This window comes from Halyomorpha halys, unplaced genomic scaffold, assembly GCF_000696795.3.
Source record: "Halyomorpha halys isolate HHAL.00 unplaced genomic scaffold, Hhal_1.1 Scaffold1751.1, whole genome shotgun sequence".
NCBI lineage: Eukaryota > Metazoa > Arthropoda > Insecta > Hemiptera > Pentatomidae > Halyomorpha > Halyomorpha halys.
Genome location: NW_027116636.1, coordinates 39,363 through 61,836, shown reverse-complemented (window position 1 = coordinate 61,836; position 22,474 = coordinate 39,363). Strand labels below are relative to the sequence as shown.

The following is a 22,474-nucleotide window of genomic DNA, read 5'->3' as shown; positions in this document are numbered from 1 at the left end:
CTTCGATTTTCGAAAATTGCTAAATAGATAAGCCTTTGTGGGGTACTAGTACCAATTTATTTATTTATAATCATAAAAAATGAAAACAAATCTTGGAATTTCATTATTTAATAATTAAGAATGTATATAAATAAAGAGGTATTTATAAAAGAGGGGTGTTTATCAGTACTAGTCACTCAAAGCGCCTTTTAAGCCCCCAGTCATTATAAACCCCCCTTGAATTGGCCCATCATTTGGTCATTAATCTTGGGCATTATACAGTTCTGAAGTTGATGACTAGAGCCCCATACATGTTCCGATCAAATATGTAACACATTGAGATCTTTACGTAAATTTTAAAAATGTCGATCAGTGTTCAGTATGTCTTATTACAACTATTAGTCAATTCTTAGAATCTTTCTTTTTTTTATAAATTTAAAGTTTAAAATACCAATAAGCTACGCTAAAAAAGCTGAATGAGATAGCACGTATAATAATGATAACTAAACATTATAGATTATGCCAGAACACTAATTTGTCTGCAGCCAGGCAAAGGGAGAGATCGTGGAACTCTTTTAGCGTTCTAGGAAAATCATCGAGAAAAGTAATTCATATCATAAGGATTGTTTTTGCAACAAGCTTACACATTTTATAAAGTAATTATTTATTAAAAATACTAACTTGAACACCCAAAATATGTAATTGTATCTTTAAAATTAATCGATCTATTCGTATATGCTTGATTCCATATCATCTGTTAAATTGTTTGTCTGAAAATTATTAATTAATTTCTCATTTCGACTCAAGACAATTGATCTTCATATATTTTAAAACGATTTGCTACCAACTATTCCATATTTTTTGGCATTACAAAGAGAATAGAAAACCACGGTTAAATGAACAAAAAAAAAAAAAGCAACATTTTCAGAAACACCACTTTAGACCATAGCCCAGTCAAATTATACAAGAAACAGGGGATAGTTCTTCCAAAAGAGCTGATTTTTTAATATACTGTAATTATATCAATTGTAAGGAGCTAAAATTCCAGCTTCAGAAAACGTTTGTGACCCACATAGCCCATCGAAAATAAATCGATCTCAGATATAACTACGTATTGCTATTAGTGAAGAAGATTTTCAAAGCCGTATCAATTTATTGTTACTAACTTATTTCGCAACGGCTGATTAAGCAATCATCCAAATAAAGTAATTTACTAGTATGTGACAGCAATGATTGATTAAAAAAAATTCCTATTTTACATTTGCATGGTAATACACGGTGTGATAGGTCATAGTAGTGCAAGAGCCCAATAAGAGAGAAAAGGCAGTTATTTCACCCCAATTTTTGATTACTTAATTGAAAACTAGGTATAATTACTGGTCAAAATTAACGAGTCTGCAATACAAAATGGTGGATGTTTCAAAATGTTAAAAATAATTACTTTTTTATTCGGAACTCTATATCAACTACCAACAATAATAGAAAATCTAAGAGAGAATCATTTAAAGAAGAGTAAATTTGCTAAAATGTAAGCCCTAATTATACCTATTTACGTTCAATAGTTTCCGGGATGTAGCTTTTTAAAAAGCAGCATTTCCTAAAATTGGTGTATGGAACGTACTAAGATTACGTACGAGATCAGTAGTTAGTGAATTTATTTTGAAAATCTATATCTCAAAAACCATTTGACTTACAGATGTCTATTAGCACTCAAATTAAAGCTAGTTCAATGAGCTATAAAGTAGTTTCTGACATTTATTTTCGTAGGAGTAGTAGTTTTCATGTAATTTGCTAAAATAAATAGCTGTATAGTTGTTCCGCAAATTTTGTCAAAGTTATGTTCATATGTGAATATCATAAAAACTACTACTACTCCTACGAAGATAAGTGTCATAAACTACTTTATAGTATTTTAAATTTCCTTTATTTTGAGTGCTAGCAGACATATGTGCTTCTTATGGGTAAAGAGTTATATTTTTTCAAAAATCCAACATTTTATACGAACAACTAGAAATTAACATTTTGTGAGTTTATTTTGTCAAATATCATAAAAACTGCTAGTCCTAGCAGACATCTGTACGTCCAATGATTTCTGAAAGAAAGTTTTTCATAAATCAAACCGATTGTCCGAAAAACTATAATAAATTTATTTTAGCAAATTTCATGAAAACTGCTATTCCTAGGAAGGTAAAGGTCATAAACTACTTTATAGTAAATTAAACTAGCTTTAATTTGAGTGCTAATAGACATCTATACGTCTAATAGTTCCTGAGATATAGATATCTCAAAATCAATTAACTAACTATCAATATTCTTTTGGCCTCCGGGGACAACGTCAACCTTTAGTGCCAAAAAATTGGAAGAATTTGTTAATGTTCCTAAAGGATAACAACTTGTATCGAGAAATGTAACCACTAAATCCAGAAACGGTTCCATTAACCTTATAGTTGTATACGGCACTTAAAAATTAAGCAAATATAATAACTTACTATAAAGTAGTTGATGACATTTATCTTCATAGGGGTAGGAGTTTTTATGATGATGTTCACACATAAATTTGGAATATTTGTCCGAACAACTATAAATCAATTTATTTTAGCAAATTTCATGAAAACTACTACTCCTACAATCATTAACTACTTTTTATCTCATTAAACTAGGTTTAATTAGAGTGCTAATAGACATCTGTATGTCAAATGGTTTTTGAGATATAAATTTTTCAAAATAAACTCACTAACTACCAATCTCTCGATACGCCCCATTTTTATGAAATGTTGCTTTTTAAAAAGCTATATCTCGAGAACTATTGGACGTAAATAGCTCTATTGGGGCTAATATTCCAGCAAATTTACTCTTCTTTAAATAATGTTCTTTTAGATTTTCTAGTGTTATCTTGAATTATCTTGTGCAAATCGAGCCATATCGAACATTATTCATTTTTTCTTATAGTTTACATTTTTTTCGGTGAAATCTAAATTATTGAACATAACAATAATATAAATTTACTGAAAAAAGGTAATAATACTATAAAACTGCATTAAAACTAGAGTTAAAAACTATTATTATTACCAACAATAGAAAACAGTATTATTAATACTCAATTGTTAAAAATATATCAAATTGCTTGTAGATTTTAAGGTATAGAGCTCCGAATTAAAAAATTAATGTTTTTTAAGGTTTTGAAACAGCCGCCATTGTTTATTCCCCAAACCTATACTTGGCAGACTCATCAATTTTGACTAGTTTTCATTAAAGTAATAAAAAATTGGGGTGAGATAACTGCCTTTTCCCTCCTCTTGGGCTCTTGTACTATAGCGACTGTCGGTAATAATGACCGTTTGCCTGGTCCTCTAGAGGTCGTTATGAATTATATCCAGAATAACTCTAAAACTTAGCTCCTAGGTAAACCTGTAAGGTAGTTTATCATATTCTGTTTTAAAGTAGTTAAATTTTGAGGATATAATAAGCTCTTCACAATCATTAGTTTTAAACTTTCTTTACAAATTGATCATTTTTGCAAAAAGCACTTAATGTATTTTTCGTTATCACCTCATATTTTTGAAAATATCTTGAGAACTATTCGTTATACGAGGACATATATAAAGAATGAATTTGAGGCAAATTTTATTATCTTTCATTTTATTCTATAAGAGAACAATGGTCCTCTTTAAAATTGTTAATTAACTTTATATGAAAATACAGATAAGTGCATTTCGAGAAAAATACAAAACAAAAAAGTTTTCATAAATCATAATGCAAAACGCTGACCGAATATACGAAACACAAAAGCCATTAGTGCACTCAAGAATTAAAAAATTGGCCCAGAGGTAAGTCAAAATAAAATGTAAATAAAATGACTACAAAATATACTAAAGCCTATGAAATTGTTATGTTTACTAGTTCATTATTTTTACTCTTCTGGCTGAGAGAAAGTTTTAAACAAAGGATTCATTCCAATGATGGTAGGGTTGACCAATGTGAGCTTAGTTGTGGGATATTTTTATGAAGAAATGAGACGAAATTAAGCTCGAGTAATGTCCCGTTCATACCCAATTTTCTATCACATGTTTGGCAATGTGCTTTTAAAACTTTTCCTCAGCCAGGAGTGTGAAAAATGATGAATGAAGGAAATATCTTTTATTTATTTAATTTATAAAAAAAAATATGATAATTTATCACTTGAACAATTTTTGAAGTATTTAATTTGTTTTATTAGAATTCAATACAATAATCATTTAAAACTTGTAACTGGAATTTTTTTTAAATTTATTTGAAAATGTATTTTTTGATGTTTTTGGTTCTGTCATTTTTAAGATTTATCCTAAAAATTCACTTATGGAACAAATGAATAATGATGGAATGAAATAAAACCTAATTAAATATGCGTCCAGTCTAGTTTGGATTCCGTACACTCGATATTTATTTATATGCATTTTTCGATGTTTTGAGCAACCTACTATTTTTAAGATTGATCCTAAAGATTCACTTGTAGAATGAAAATAAAACTAATTAAATTTGCATCCAATTCAGTTTGAATTCTGTATACTCAGTATTTACTATTTATATTAGAATTCAATAAACGTTTAAAATTTTTAACTTGAATTTTTTTTCTTCCAAAATGCTTTTTTCGATATTTTGGTTAACTGTAATTTTTAAGAGAACTATTGAGCTTAAAAATCCACTTGTAGAATATCTAATTATATTCATTTATATCATAAATATCTAATTATAAAATAAAGTCATAAAATATGGTTATAAAATGAAATCTAATTAAATTTGCTTCCAATCCATTAGTTACGTCTGTACATTTTTTTTTTTTTTTTTTTTTTTTTTTTTACGTCTGTACATGTAAAAAAATAGTTTTAAAATCGTTTTGAAGATATTTCACTTTATGAGAGCGGATTACAAAAAAATTATCTTTAAAAAAATATGGCCAATTTTTAAAGAAATTATTGTAAAGAGCTCACTTTGGTCTTAAATATTAAATTATATTTAACTAATTTAACAAATAATGGGACAATGTTTTATAAAAGGTGAATAGTTTTGAAGTGATTTGGTAGCTACTTGCACAATTTTTTCAAAGCAACAAACTTGATTTCTTACTATTGGTAAAGTTCCCTATGGCCTATTAGAAATTAGCATTATTGTTTAGTATTAATCTTTTGTACACACAGATGTATAATTTGTTTGAACTATTATGATTTGACAAACGTTTCTGATCGTATACTGATTCAGAGAATCTAACCATTGGAGATCACCAGCGTACTACAATTTAAGTAAATCTACTCAGTTAGATCCATTCTTCTCATTTCCGTTAGAAGCTATCCAAATGAGGGTAAAGTATTCTTTCATAATAAAAAAAATGACAAAGATTTTAGCGAAGCAATCATTCTTAGAATGTTGACCCGGTAGGTAGTTGTCATTGCTTAATCGATGAAGCAGTTAAAATATTCAGTAGGAGTAATTTCATGGCTTGTAAGTGGAATTCGTTCCTCAATAATGTTTTCCATAATTATCATTAGCTCGAATAATAAAGCAATTTAATCTAATGTAAAGTTTCTTAAGATTGTGCACTTAGGAATTTATATAAGCTATTTAAAACAGACGTCAATAATGTTATGGGAATTGAAACAATATTTACTCCCTTTCCATAGCGGGCTTTAACTTATTGATTTAAACGACCAAATACTGAAAATAACTAATAATAGCATAAAAAATATTCAAATTCATTCGCATTTTCTTTGGCTCAACTACATCATCATTAAGAAAACTTAATTTATTTTTATTTTTCATACTCTTATAGATGTTATAAAATTCTTTATTATCTTTTATTTTTACTTTAATTTATGTATTTTTATGTTATGTAGTTTCAACGATTTTAGTGTTTAAACATTTACACTCTTATCTTGGGAATACTAATATTAACGAGTTTTATAGTTTCCTATCATCGAATAGTTGAAATATTTCTACCTATAATTTTTCGGAAAAGTTACGTGTAGGCCACTACAAATGGGTCTGCAGATGCGCTATCCAAAATTGTTCAATTAATGCTTAGGCTCAGTTTTTTCCCAGTACTTTTGTTTGCTATGATAAATTTTGTCGAAATTTGCCTCATATTTGGGAGAAAATAAAATACCAGAAGTCCATTTGCTCTTCAATGGACCTCCTGCATGACTTAGCTCCTTAAGTAATATAGATAACTTTGAAAAACTCTCCAAAAACTTTCAGCTGCAATGGAGTGGAATGTTAGCTGCATTGTAATCTTTGCTTTAAATTAGCGACCCGTTTCAATTAAAAACGGCCTCGTTCAGTTCAAGCTTAAATTTTTTTCACGTGTATTTATTAACACGTTGAAATTTTGAGGAAATATATGGAAAAAATTGAAACATCGCCAATCCAATTTAATTATGAACGTTGTTTGAAGTGAGCCTTCAACCTAAGGTCAGATGCTACTTTATTTTTGAATGGCTGGTTGGATATTTTTGTGGACTGTGTGAAATTAATTGAAATGAAAATAAGACATAACGTGACAGAAAGAGAATTTATTTACAATTTAGAGGTTTTTTGAACAAGAGAGAATGTGAATGTTAAATACTAAATCTATTGTAACTACAAATATGAAGGGTGGCCGAAACAGAACATTTATGTATTAAATAAATCAAAAATTTGTATCCTTTTTTGTCTCAACACCTTTTATTTTCCACCAGTCCAATGTTTCGGCCATTTTAGCCATCCTCAAGAACATCTTCAATTATAATTTCTTCCTCACATTAATTTAAAGTTACTTTTGCAGGCTATTCTGCCCAGGTCATTTCCTTTATTATAAGTCAAAAGCCTATTTTTTTAAAATTTAAAATCATAAATATTTAATTCTTCTTATATAAGATTATCCACAACAAATTCACTACCACATAACTCTATAGTTGAGGTTATTTTGATCGGTGGCTATGAAAACTGCAAAATGGTGACTTACTCATGTATTCATGCTTCATTTTTCTTGTCCTCCGTGTCCCTCCATCTACCCTCTCCTATGGCTCTTCAGAAGTGTCCTTACTCACTCATGGTTTTCTTTACAGAACAGAAGTGAAGAAAAAAAGACAGCATCTGGCCAAAGTTCGCCGACGGGTGTGAGCGTCTTTTTTTTTCTTTCTTGGCTCTAGCGTTACTAATTAGCCATATGATTATAGTATGAGTTTCAAGTGTTCCGTTTAAACAGGAAAACATAGTTGCTGAAATTTGAAGTATGCAGTATTCTAATTCTGATATGGCGTGAAAAACAAATATTATCGGATCTTTAAAGAGAGTTCCATCGACTTCCTCTACAACTTAGCTATGTTTCTAATTCAAATACTCTCGTAAACCTCTCTGTTGAAAAAGAGTGCAATTGTGGTTTTAGCTCTTTTTTTTGTCTTAGAAAAGGAGCTGAGAAGATTATACTAGAGGCAAAAACCTTATCTAGAAGTAACCAATCTATTCTAACCAAACCAAGCTCTCATTTCGAGAGACTACCACCACAAACGGCTTAAACAGGCTTGTTTGATTCAATCGGCCTCGGTTTAACAATACAAAATTTGATGCAATATTTCTGTGTCCAGTAGGGTCCCGATGCATGTAAGTGAAGGATTTTTAATAGCGAAAGTATATGATCAAAGTAATATTGACTATAACAAAAATATAAAAATGTGAATTTGATAATTTTTATTTAAAACTCATCATTCTCAAATAAAGTATTCACGAATTGACTTGGAGTGAACATTTGTTCAAAGGTTGTTCTGAAAAGCTGAAGGGATGAGTTATGTCAAGAATATAAGAATAGAAAGATTAGTTTACCAGATTGTAGCGAGTAAATTTGCAGAGAATGAAGTATGAGGATAAAAATTCGTGAGCTCTAAATATTATGTACCCACAAAGTCGAATAGATACTGAAGGAAGATTTAATCGCAAAGGAAGATTTAAACCTTACAGTTTTCAACTGATCGTCTAATTTTATTGGAAATGAAACAAAAGTTCATTTCCATATTAATGTGATTTAAATTAATTTTTAATCTGTGAAAGTCATTTTAAAAATGTCATTTTAATTAAAAGAACTTATTATTTTTGTATCAAATAATATGCTTAAAAATGAGATTTAAAATTAAATAACATATACATATATAATAGGGAGTGGGTAGCTCATTGGCAAAGGATTGGGCTACAAACTCCAAGAACCAAAGTTCGAATCCGGCTGTAGCAGATAATTATTTTAGGTTCACTTTAGACGTGAGTCAGCCCTGTGGGTTCGCGAGCCACCCAGCCTCATACCCTTAATCGAGTGTGATTCTGATCAAATCACCTTGCACAACCATTGGTCTAGTGACAGTACTTCTTTGCAACGTATTGCACCGCTAACCCTTCATGGGTTGTAGCGGTACATATTTTTTTTTTTTTAAATACATATATAATATTAAAATAGTAACTGTTGTTCCAATAGTGCAAGAGCTAATGTAAGAGATTACCGGAGTGAAGTTCAAACAGAATTCAGGAGAATAGGATTCAAGATAGATAAAGGTTGTGGAACTCGGACTTATCCAACAGACTGACAATAGGAAGTATCTTTTTATCTTGGAAAGAAAATCGATGGAGCCACGTGGAGATCATTATATGGAATTGGTTCCCAAACAACAGACTGACCACAAGTTAGTAAACCCAGACCATGATGTTCACCGGTAAATGGACCCCTCCAATCTCTCTACACAGCATTGATTTGTGCTATTCATTATTAATTATTTTTTTAAAAATGAATAAAAACGCCAGGATAGCTTTGCTTCAAAGAGTGTTTCACCAGTGAAGACGGCAAGTGACATCAACCTAAATATAGCCTACTTATTTATAATTTTTTGTTTTCATTTTTTTTTTTACAGTTTTTCTGATCACAGGATAATTAAACACTTTTCTTCATTGACAAATTATAATGTATTGGTAATTAAAATTAATTTTTATTATTTTAATGAGGTTCTATTGGGTTCTTTTTAAAGATAATACTTACAAAAAGAACAGTTGAATACCCGGCTGAGGAAAAAATATTGCAAGGAGAGAAAACAGGAGAGGAATTTGCCAATAGATGAAAGGAATTCCAGTAAAAATGAATAAAATTACATTTATATATATTTTGCTCGAATAATTCCTTTTCTTTTGTAAAATATATTATTAGTCATAATAAATGACATTTAAAACATCTTTCATAACACAGAAAATTAAATGAGCTAAAAACTGTTCGCTATTTATTACACATTTATTTATTTAGTATTTGTACAATACTATTATCAAAGACGCAAATATCAGATGGTAATCTGGCAAATACCAAGAGTCTCGGATATCTTTTGTTTTCCATTTTTTATTCCATTTATAGAACATTTCCAATTTGAAAAATTAAACATCTGCTTGCTAATTTAAAATTATTGTGGTAAAGTGGGTGACAGTTTTAATTTAATTTTGGTTCTATATATTAACAGATTTGTATTCATCTATATTTTAGCAAGTGCCCTTTCTTCATTCTGCTTTAACACACTTGATTTACATAGAATAGAAGAGAAGCCACTAAGGGTTTCAAACTATTTTATATTGTATCTTCAGCACAATATTAAAAAAATATAATTTTTGTTTCTATAACCCCTATTTCTGAAATTTATTGTTTTTAACATGAATATACACCAATATATATTTTAATTCTGCACTTCTGTAGTTGCCTACATTTTAAGGAGTTTTTGTGTTGTAGTGGGCGTTCTTTGAATTTTATAATGTGCAGGGGCACACATTGGCTTAGAAATTTAAACTAAATCTAAAAAACTTATTACCTATATACGTTTCGTGGCACGGCTTAGAGAAAATAAGGATTGCAAACATTTTATGAGGATTTTATTTTAATTAAACATTTTCTTAGTTTAAAAACTTTCAATCATTATTTTTTCTAAAATTAGTTATTATGTCGAGATAGTGTACCTAGATGACAGTAGTACTAGTACTGAGCAGATGTATTTATGGTTATATAGTTCGAATAGTTGTATTAATAGTTCACAGTAGTGCTAAGTACGTTTCCTCCAACTTTAAGAAAAATACAATTAAAGGTTTTCTATTTTAGTAAAATTACAACTTTTTTAATAAAAAATAAAATAGTTTTTGTTACATATCATTAGTATTAAAGTATTTCATACTTTCATTATAAGGGAGTGGGTGGAAAAAAAGGATTTTTTCACCCTCTTTCTTGTAATTTGAGACATGTTATCTATTTATTCTAACATGGTAGGGGTTAATTTTTATTTCGTGGGACCGCCACAGAAATAAAACTCGAACAACCAGGCTGGATTTTAATTGGCGCCGCTATAGTAACAGGCCAGTTAAAATTGGCGGCATTACTGGTTTGGCTACTTTCAGCCCATAGCTTAATTCCTTATCCAGTGTCACCTTACATAGCTATGTTGAATCGAATTGAATGTTTGTTTGTTTTTTTTAATTCAGCTAATGTAGTGTAGACTTAGTTTCCATTTGGTTCTCAAGTTAACATTTATCGAAGATGAAAGTGAGAAAGCGTGTTCTACACATACTGTTCCTCCTTTAATGCTCACTTCCACTTGAGCAAACAAATTTTCTGCTTCACGGTATCCAAGGATTCTTTGTGCTAATATAGCTCTCAACGATTTCGTAATATTGTTTATCAAGGAGATAACTCGGTAGTTTTCTAGATCTTTTTTGTTCCATTCCTTCTTCAAGATTAGATGAAATTTTGACATTGGCCTGAACTGCGTGTGTTTCTGTATATGCATTATGCAAGTAGAAAGATTAAAGAGGTATATTCTTATTAGATGACAGGAATTTAGTAGAGGAATAAAAACAAGAAAAAAAGGAAATTCTTGCTGTGCTGCCAGTTATTAGTACGGACTCTCTTCTCTACTTTTCCCTTCTCCTTACTTCCCTTTTCCCTGCTTGGTATGTCAGAAATGACCGGTTATCGGTGAAAATTAGTTATTTTTAGGAAACAGCAAAGATACATTATTTTTATAACACGAAAGTAATCATTACATTTTAAACATTATCCTCTACATGGTTAACACAAATAAAATAGTCTACAGTTTACATGTAAGATTTTGTTTGGTAATCTGAATATGTTTGACAAAATTAACGAAGAACCAATGAAGTGTGAAGTAGTCATTCACTTCCTTATTGAAGAATTTTACTGTAAATGTGCCATTCTACGTCTGCAGATATACATAAAACATTAATTTAAGATTACATAGGTACCACAAAATGATATATATATATATATATATATGATGTTTGTTAAGTATGGAAAATGTTTGACGAAAAATTTAATAAAATATGTTGGTAGAATATTATAAAAATATTTTTCTTGCAGGAATTCTTGATTTAAAAGAAACATTTTTCAAAATGCGTTGGAGTGTTGGTGGATTTGGAGTGGTTACTGGCTTCAGACCATCTTTGATTTTCTCTCGACCCTCTTTTTCAGAGTATTGTTCATACCCAAGCCATTGAACTTGAAAATAATCTCTCAATGAATGTTGAATAGTATTCCTTTATGAGGTCGGGGCGCCAAACCTAAGTTAAAATGTTTAACATTGTATTTCAATAACGTATTTGCCTTGTCTGCCATTTTATACGATAAGGCAGAAAAAAGATGGCTAGCAAGTAACTGAATCGGTGTCTTTAAAAATCTCAATGATTTTAATCAATGTAGGGTTTTTTTTTTTTTTTTGAGATTTTAAGGAAATATCATCTTTCCTGATTTGAACTTGGTTGATGTAGTATCACAGCCTTCCATGGTATACAGAAGCAAAATGTTAGCCATTGCTCGACCAAGTTTGCGATCGGGGATGAATTAATTGATCCAAAATTTATTCGTCATACTTCAATAATCTTAACACCCAATTTCGTATTAATTTTTGTTATAGATATGTCGAAGACAGTTTCTTAAGAATCAAAAATCAATAGGTATCCATAATAAAGAAATTTGGTGGGGAATCCTTGCTGTCCGATACGAGACAATTTGGGGATAGTTTTACTTATTTATTTATTTATCAGTGGCTTCTAGTATTAAGGGTTGTCTTCCTGTGTATCTAGACCTATTCTCTACATCACACCGACCGGGTCAACAGTCTAGGGGGAAAAAAAGTTACTTCACCTCAATTTTTGATTTCTTTATTCTAGACTATATACAGACAGGTACTAGTAGAAATTAATGGCTTTACTAACCATATTTAAGGGGATTTAAAAATAGTGGCTTGGGAATGAAAAACTGTATGAGCTGTGTTATAAAAAAATAATTTATCATTCGCGAACCTATATCATTGAAACTACCTACTAGTCTACAAAACGTATCACAACACTATTAAAAAAAGAAATAAATGGTTGAAATATGAGCCCTAATAAAGCAGTTTTCGTTAAATAGTTTCCGAGATACAGTTTTACAAAAAGTAACATTTTATTTTTTTTCCAAATAACCAAAAATTAGTATTTAGTGAATTTGTGTGGACTAATATGAAGGAACTACTATTACTACTCCTCCGAACAACATATAGAAGTCCATTCCCTCTCAGTTGAGAAGTAATAGTAGTAGCAGGAGTAGTTTCATGATATTCACCAACATAAATTCACTAAATGTTCATCTCTCCTTGTTCGAAAAAAACTTAGTTTATGGAAAACTATTTCTCAGGAACTATTAGACGGTTGCTTATCAACTCTCAAACTAAAGGTCATAGAATATATGATGTATTATGAATATATTCTAGTTGATAACGTTTATCTTTGTAGGTGTAGAAGTTTCCATGATATTCACCAAAATCCATTCACAAAACATTGATTTTACGTACTTTGAAAAAAAAAAAAGTTGGTTTTTGAAAAACTACATATCGAGAACAATCCTAAAGAGCCCTGCTCCCATAGCTTATATTTTATAAAATATACTCTACTTTAAATAATACACTATGAAGCATTTTAGAGTTGTCAGTAGTAAGGATATGGATCTCCGAATATAAAATAAGCCAAAAAAGATTAGGTTTTTCCCATTAAATTCTTCAATATTTGAATTTGTATTGACATTTACTGTATTTCTTGTAAAGGGCAGGTGAAAATTGAATTATTTTCTAAAATAAATTATTCGTGACTTCTGGAATAAAAAAGGCGACTGAGTTTTTCATTCCCCAGTTGTGAGGGTTATAAATTTGTTATAGACACTGAAACTGCTCTTGAATGTACTCATTTTTATTTAGAAATCTAAGATTTATCATATTAAGTAACCAAAAAAATAAAATGTTATGTAAAAAAAGAAAACATTTCATACTTTGTGTTCAAAAGTATTCACGTATCCAAAACCTAGATAATGTGCTAATGATTCTACATGTATAGATGTATTTGTAATGAATAATAGAAGTTTTAGGACAAGATGGTTTAAATAATGTTTTGGCTTTGAAATGGTTTCGGTATTTGCTGATCCATTACAGTGCTATCAGAGCGATAACAAGAGCACTGAATCATTTCTCTTGACGTCTTCTATTACAGGCTTCGAGCTTCCTTGGCTGTTTGCCATAGCGAAAACAGACCGTTTATTCAAACACTCTCAAAGCCTGTCATAACCTCCAGTTCTATAGCTATAACTTGGCTTGTAGTCAACTAACTGTTTATCATTTTAACCCTAATAAGCTTACTTCAATTAAGCGGGAGATATAATCTATGTTTTGAGGTTTGGTGGACAATGATACAATAAAAATTAATATTCTAGTGTACACTAAGAAATCAGGCCATGCGGTATCTGGAAATATTTTTTCGGTGGCTCTACACAGCTTGTAGATCTTTGACCACCCTAACCAGCCTACACGCCTACCTGTCCTTGGGTCATTGCATTCCTGTTTGTGGCATGTAGCTCTTTCGCAACTTAGTTGATTTTGTCTATCCATCTGGATTTTGCATCCCACGTGGTCTCTTGCCAATTATATTCATAGTATGCATTCATAGTATAGAGGATTTCTTCGAGCCATATATCCTGCCCATCATAGTCCCTTACCATCCTGAGACATTAACTTACCACTACTTATCATAAGATATTGACTGAGCATTTTCTGCAAGCAATTCACTGTTAGTTTTTCTCCTCCACGTGTTAAGACTCTGATCCCAGATAGCTCCTGTAATTGTACAGAAGACTTTCCTTTCAATGCTCGTGATTATAGCAGCCGTTCATCAGGGCTGGCTTTATCATGGCAGTGTACACCCTTGGCTTCAGATATTTTAGGATTTCAGTGTTCTTAAAATAGAGAAGAAGTCTCTGTTTTCGCTTAATATACGCTGATATTGATAAGTTGATCATTTATTGAGGTTATTGTTGTCTATATATACTAAAGCTATTTGGAACCTTTGAATATATACTTATGTAAAATTCTTATAACATATACAGAAAATGTTTAGCTGTTGCAAGTAGTTAAAAGAAAAACATTAAAATCTGTACCGTAACAACTCAACCATTCATGATGGTTAGAGGTTCAGTAATTTGTAAGGAAGTACTATTTCTTGAACTACGATTGTGCAAGGAGGTGATTTTTTCATGATCACGCTCTACCGTCAGATTTTTCCCCAATTGGGGCTACCCACTATATAGAGGCTTGATGGACCCCAGAGGACTCCTGAGCTCCTAGGGCTGACTATATAATTAGGCTATAGGGTGAATATATAATTGTCTGTCACAATCGAATTCTAATCCGGGTCCTTGGAGGTGGTAGTAGTGCCTTACTAAGTGAGCCAAGCTGTTTCCCTTTAACAGCTAATTTACTGAAAAATCATAATATGCATTTATCCGCAGGAATTGCAGGAATGAAGTCGCTCTGTCCCTTAGGAAAAGCATTCTTACCACATTACGTATTGGCCAACACCATCGCACAATCGAGTATTTTGCCAATCTAGTAGGCAGGAACTTGATTTTCTTTAGATCTACTTTACAAAGAAATGGTCAATGTGAAATCTTAGAAGAATATACATGTACAAAGTGTAATGCGCAATGTGCTGATGTGCGAAATCGTCATCGACTTCAGTGACGATGTTTTTATAAAGCGGAACCCATATTTTGGTCAGCTAGATTAAAGAAATGCACCGCTGTGCATCTACTCTGTCCAAGATTTTAGATATTGCTATATTCTATATCCAGTATTTATACACTTTATCATACAGTTTAATTCAAAAACTTATTGTTTAGTTTTGTGATAAATTATTGAAAAGTTTTATTATTTTCAAGACGTCATTTATTCAGTCCAGGTACAAATTATTTGGCGAAAATGCAATTAATTGAATGGAAAGACTTTTTTCTCTATTTTTGTACTTCATAAAATTTTAATTTTATTTCCAAAATTAACCCTCTAACATAAGATCCTCAAATAATATGATTCAACCCAAAGAAAGTTAGAACAAAAAATAGACGAAAACATACTACATTTATAACAAGGTTAATCAGTATAATGGAATTTTTCCTTTGCGTGGTTAGGGCTCGGCATTCAAGCATGATAAATATTGCCTGAATATTTATGATGTTATATCTGCCAGATGTAAATATACAAAAATGGTTAGGAATCGTTATTTAGTATTTCTGCTACCAAGCAGTTCGATTCATAAATAAATGGAATGGACAATTCTTTTGATTGCCCTCAACTTAAAAATATTTTACTAAAAAATATTTCTTTTAAAAAGATATTTGAATTTCTATATAAGGCGGTATCACAGCATAAATATTTAGGCCTTTCATACAAGTATTTATTAAATTTTAACGTATTTTTAGTGTACAGCTCCAGTAATATACAGCTTTTTTCTCATCTTTATTATATTCACCTCACTCTGCTTAATGTTCTCATAATGTTAAAGAAATCCTATGAAGTAATTAGAAAGTATATAAATCTAAAAATTTTGTATATTAATTTAAGGTTGTACGACTACTGGTAAGATTTTAGAGAACATATATTTACTGTGTTTCTAATTAGATATTCGAACGGATGTTAGAGGAATATTTTCCCAGCAAATTAATCGGTACTCAAACGTAATTTATTTTTCAATGAGAAAATGTCATATAAACTCGGCAACACCAAAATATTTTGAGAATCTTTTGGGGAATAAACTGACATCTTTGTTGCAGCGATATATTAAGGCTTGTCTTACAGTAAGTCTCACAATTCCTTTATCAGGACAAGCCATTGTAAAGGTTGCCTGACATTTACCACTCTAGAGATAAATTTAAGGTTGATGAATCAAGAACGCTGGATCAAATCCGTGTAAACGATAATTATAATTTCTTCTAGTAAATAATTATTTTATGCTAGATGTGTTTAGGATAAGATTGATGCATAGTAAGCGATGTGAGAGACTAAAGATACATTTTTCATGAAAAAAAAATATATACATAAAACTGCTGACCGTTGAAAAGATTTAAAGAGCTAAAAATCTATATAAAACTGGCACAACTTGTTCACAATATATCATTTCGTTAATTAATTATTCATTTGCAGAGTGTTAATGATTATGAGTTTATAATAAGAACATGAATAATTCAACTTGTTTGTTTAGTTATCTTAATTTAGTAATTATTAGAAGAATTCAAAACAAACATTTGAGTATTTTAAAGAGCACAAAATACGTTTTATCAATTGGTGGATAATTGGAATAAAAATTAATATCAGTGAAACATCATCATCATCATCATGATATGCATTATAACCAGGTACGGTTTCTTCCCGTCCCGCATCAGGACATTGGCTCCGTTTTTCTGTCTTGCACTAGAGTCTACCATGCTCTTGTTTCAAGAAATTTCTGTATCGCGGTTTCAACTTCATCTGTCCATTTCAGTGTTACCCGTCCTCTCTTTCTTTTCCCTTCCACATACCCAAACAATAATTTCATAATAGGAGAGTCACCATCCATTCTTGCAACATTTCCAGCCGATCGCAGTCTTGAGAGGCTTAAATAATGTACCACATCCAGTTCTACAGGTAGATTTGGTACAACTTAGCATTGTGCCTTAGCCGATACTGGTCGCCGTTCTTTACATGGTCATACATTCTTCTTAAAACTTTTCTCTCAAATATTATTGAACTGTTGGCATCCCCACGTGATTAGGGCCTTGTTTCGGAGGCATAAGTTAGTACTGGCCTCTATAGAGAGATTGTTGTGTTTCTTAACGGTAGATGGCTTCTCAATGTTTTTGCCAGCCTAAACTAACACTTATTTGCCTAACTCCAAGGTACTTAAAATGATTACAGGTTATTTCGTGATATGATAACAGATTTCCTAACAATGAGGCAGTGAATACATGAACAACTCCTGATTTAAACATAATAATGTTTCTCTCACTATCTGTTAGCCATGGAGTAGCCTTAGTCCATTTCCTGTATGTCTTTCAGTTTAGAGCCATTCCTCCTAGTCCCTTTCCAAGCCCGTCTATACAATCATTATAATACGTCTTCGCCTACCAAACGTGATAAAAAATGAGAAAAATAACAATAAAAAGAGACAAGTAATGGATATAAAAATCCAATAAAAAAAAAAATCAGGATTAGAGTAAAAATGATCCAATATAAATTGCATCCAATACGACTCACAGGTTCCGCTTACGCATGCGCAAATGTATTTTCCTTGACACGTCTAAATTTCTTAATTAAATTTAAATTAAAATTCGTCTGATTTAGCCCAATAATGTAGGAAAGTTGGGGATTAGTGTAAGGATGGTCTAGTATATTTAGTTTATTTAAATTTTATTTATATACAATTATGGACGTATCCTGGATACGTCAACAGTAGCAAAATTGATATTGTGTCTAAAAGACCAATCATTCTTAATTTTATTAAACATTTTTTCAAAATCAACAACCTCAAAAACATCCATAACAATAATAAAATAATTAGGTCCGGGTGGATCTGTTATATTGCCCACTCTGCAGCTGCTTATGACTTCTGTTTAATACTTCATTTAAGAAACATGAACTTGTTAATTATTTATTAATGATTCAGTTGGTAACTTGGAAACTGTTGGACCATGTTATTACTTGATATAGCTGATCAGCGGAATTAAGCACCAAGTGCGTGCTTCCATTCCATTAGCTCCATGTTTAGTACCGGTTGGTTGGATAAGAAATGATTGCACAGTGCACAGTTTGTATCACTAGTTCATATAGAAAGTACAGTTAATTCCAGCTTGACGTTTCGTTTTAACAAAATGCATCAAGCAACTATAGAGTTTTTGCCATTTATTGCGTACAATTAAATACTTAAAAAATGGCGTTTGACGATCGTTACATATTATTTTGGCGATGTACGATACCAAACTAAATCTATTTGGTGTACATAAATTGATAGCTTATAATTTTTTTCCTTTAACTTCCTTCCACAATAATCTCTTTTTCTTATCTTTTGAAATTAATGACACTAGAAATAACGGAATTTATGTATACAAGCTGACTAGAGATAATGTGGTGATAAAAAAAAAAAAAAAAAATACAATATTCTTTTGCTTATAGATATCATTTTTTTTTATTACATGATCCTCTGGCTTAAAAAATATTTTTAAGTGCTGTTCTATCATTTCCGTCTCCTATTTCCAAGGACTTAAAATTTTTATAAACTGAAGAATTTGTTAGGAAAATTCTTGATTTATTATTCATAAATAGGAATATCAAACTCATACACATTTTGTAAAAAATATAGGAATAAATATTAAAATTATTATTTTTAAACTTTCTGTTGTAAGATATGATAGTTCTTATAAAGCATGATTCATTGGTGTTTTAGATTTAAATAAAGTGGCTAAAAAAAAAATTAGAAAAAAATTCATTGCAGTTGTGGAGAAGCACGAACACAACACCGACAACTATTTTTGCAAGAGGACATGCGATAACTAAATTTCTAAATTATTATGATCACATAAAGCATATCTATGCACAGCTTCACACATATAAATGTAAACATAGCATGACACACATTAAATACAAAATTCCTGTTATATTAAATTAGTTTATAATTGAGAAGGTGGAGTATAGGAGAGAGGATAGTTTTAAAATCATGATCAAGGATAAAAGGGTTTGAATAATGTTGTAAGGGAAATAGAAAAAATAAAACAATCTCGAAATACCTACTTAAATATTTATTGTTCTTCACAAATTTCATTTCGAGAAATGTGTAAATTAACAATGGAGATCTCTATTCATGAAGAGTCTTGCTGTTCCATATTAGTTTAGTTGATTATTTTGGGCCAAACTGATTTAAAATAATTTACCTGGACTGTAAAAAAGTTAAAATATTTCTTCTATGTACCAAAAAATCGGCATCACATTCTAATCTTCAGTTAAAAATTACTCATTCCACCTTCCAAGAAAATAATTAGAACGAATCAATAATGCTATCAATAGCTTCCGACAAAAATCAATTAAATTTTCATCAAACCTAACGGGAAACTTGAATAACTTTCTAAAACATGACATAAGAATGACTCGAAAAGTTTTCGCCGACATAAAAGTCCCCTAGCTGAATAAAGAAATAAGAAGTGTATTATTGAATACAGTGCTTCTGAGAAAATAAGATGAACCTACTTAAAATGGCGTAGATCAGTCGAAATGACTTTTCAAAAATGAAATAATTAAAATAGGAACAAACATATAATTCTTTAACATTTAAAATGCGTACAAGTAATTGACAGTATTTTATCTAATATTTGAATCACATTTGGTAATAATTGAAAAATATGTACAAATATTTGAAGTCAAATGTACTATGTCAAATGAAATACAGTCTTAAGTATTTCTCTAAATGTTGGGAAAGTCCAGCTGCAATTTTGTGTTTTTCGACAGCTGCTAAAATTGTGCTAAGCATCGGAATATAAAATGAAATGCCTCCAGCGGTGACGTACGAAGCCTATTATATAGACATATAGACAAGATGCATGACTATGTATAGACATAATGTTAAGATACACACCGAAGATTACCGTGCGCTGATCGGACCTGGCTGAGAATTGAGGTCCCTTAGCGGTAGACTGGCGGGGAACTGGGAGGGTGCTACCCCCACCACGCCCGGCTCCCCAGCACCGCCTAGCAACCGCCCTCAGCTCCTCTCCTCTCTCGTCAATTGGAGAAATTCCTCCATCCGTTCGCTCCAATAACCGATTAATGGCTCTTCGTCTCAGAAAATTAATATCACCCATGGATGAATCGCCTCCAGCCAATATCCCAATATCGAATAAGAACAAGCAGTTAAAATAAGCTCGTGTTTCAGGGCGAGTATTCAGCAACGTTATAATGAAAAATTAGCACACTTAGGATGACAGCATGCCCATGTCAATGGGACAGAAACATAATCTAAATCAGTGGTTCATAAGGTCCGAATCTTATTATTGATAAAACAGTTATATTGTTTGCATTATCCGAGGTTTTAATGTTAGCTGAACGGTTTAAACCTGTACATACATTATTTAGATGTTTCAGAATACAATAGTAAAACATTTTCGAGGGAGACCCCCTTTGTCCCAAAACGGGAGTGGAGGTGATTCCCGTGTTTTTTTTTTTTTTGACGTGACAACGTCTTATAAATCATTTTGCGGGATGCAATGTTAGAAAAAGTGTCCCGTAACGGAAGTAGATTGTTTTGTTTACATTTAATACAAAACATTATTGGATAACTATAGTAACCATTTAAACATTTATTGTTTTGTTTACATTTAATACAAAACATTATTGGATAACTATAGTAACCATTTAAACATTTTACTTATATAAACTTTTATTTTTGACGTGACAACGTCTTATAAATCATTTTGCGGGATGCCATGTTAGAAAAAGTGTCCCGTAACGGAAGTAGATTGTGGGGGAGGTAATTAGTAGTGTAGTAGTGGGGGTAAGAGGATTATAGATGCTGAGAGTCATGCAGGCAAAAGTGTCCCGTAACGGAGAAGGTAGTGGTGGGGATGGGTAAGAGTGAGGTGGTGGGGGTAAGAGGATTATAGATGCTGAGAGTCATGCAGGCAAAAGTGTAGCGTAACGGAGAAGGTAGTGGTGGGGGAAGGAAGCCTGAGATGATCTTTAAATTATGCATGAAATTAAGAATATGGTGATAATAATAAAATTCATTGGAATTAATTAAACTACCATCGTCCGATTATGAATAGAATATTGGAAATAAAGTCTTAGAATTAAGTATAACTGTATAAATATTTTGTATAACCAAGCAAAAATAAATATCTGAATACAATATGTGAACTGGTTTATTATTTCAAATATATAACATTGGATTGATTTTAATTTATATTTATGTAATATTAGCATAGAGTATACGTTGTCACGGAAATATGTCGCCTACACGGGCACGGTTTTTTTATAATTTCTGTCTTAATGGTCCACACATTTCTATGAGATGGAAATTACTTTTCTGTGTCTATGATTGTAATAGTTATACTTCCTTATTCCGCCAGATTCAAAATTAGACTTCATCTATTTGGAGTTGAGAGGATACGGAGATTTCCAGGATGATCATCTGATGCAATGCCAGCACTCTACCGGGCTTCTACTCTTAAAGAAATATGAAGGTGAGGAGCTATTTAGGGTCCTGCATGAGTTATTTATTAGTATTTGGCTAGACTAGAGAATTCCGCAGCAACGGGTCAAGGCTGTCATATGCCCTTTGCATACCATAAGAAAGCAGGTCAGGTGCATTCTGCATACAAGATGTACACGGAAATTCCCATCCGATATAGTATTATGGTTAGAAAACTTTCTTGTCTTCATTTTTATTTAGCGTTGGAGGAGGAATTAAAGGTCGCAGGAATATAAATCCAAGCCACGATATTTTCCTGATTAGTGTAGGAAATTACGTTTCCAACTCCTTACGTCAATTGAGATTAAGAAACGATTAAGATCGAAATAGCATCTGTGGCAGCAGTGTGGTAGGATAAAGATGTTCTTTCGATATCCTCAAGAACGTTTGAAGTAGATTCCATCAGTATACAAACCATTTCGTTCCTTCACAATACTCTTGTACTAATTTATTTTTCGCAGATCAAGGACATCTCTAAGAACCACAAAAGATACCTATAGAGCTTCAAACGTAACTTCGGAAAATGGTGTGGTAGCGATACTCAAAGCCTGCATTAGATCAGGAACTGGAATATGGTCGCACAAGACAGCCGGTCAGCGATGGCTCATTGAGTAAAGATTATGGGTACCAATGAATAAAAAAAAAAATCTAAATAATCGATTTAGAAGATTTTCAACCTTATATTATTTTTTTTTATTACTTATTTTGTAATCACAAAGTATATCTGTAATTATGTCTTAAAATTCATCTCTAAATTTTGTGAGAATCCACAAAAAAAGGCAATATGAAATATCAATGGTCTTGTTGGTTTTAGATTGACCGAAACCAGATGAGGAAGGGACACATGTCCCAGCGGCCTTGCGATTAATACAAAATAAGCTATATACCTACATGCAGTATT

General features: G+C 31.3%; 1 protein-coding gene across 1 annotated transcript in view; it reads right to left on the bottom strand.

The window, feature by feature from the left end:
• The window catches only part of LOC106690530 (melatonin receptor type 1A), a 57,023-nt gene extending 36,981 nt beyond the window's left edge, over positions 1 to 20,042 (bottom strand). Inside the window, exon 1 of the mRNA XM_014435980.2 lies at positions 19,963 to 20,042. The gene's annotated coding sequence lies outside the window, so the exon portion shown is untranslated. The remainder of the gene's footprint in view (positions 1 to 19,962) is intronic.
• Between the last annotated feature and the right edge of the window lie 2,432 nt (positions 20,043 to 22,474).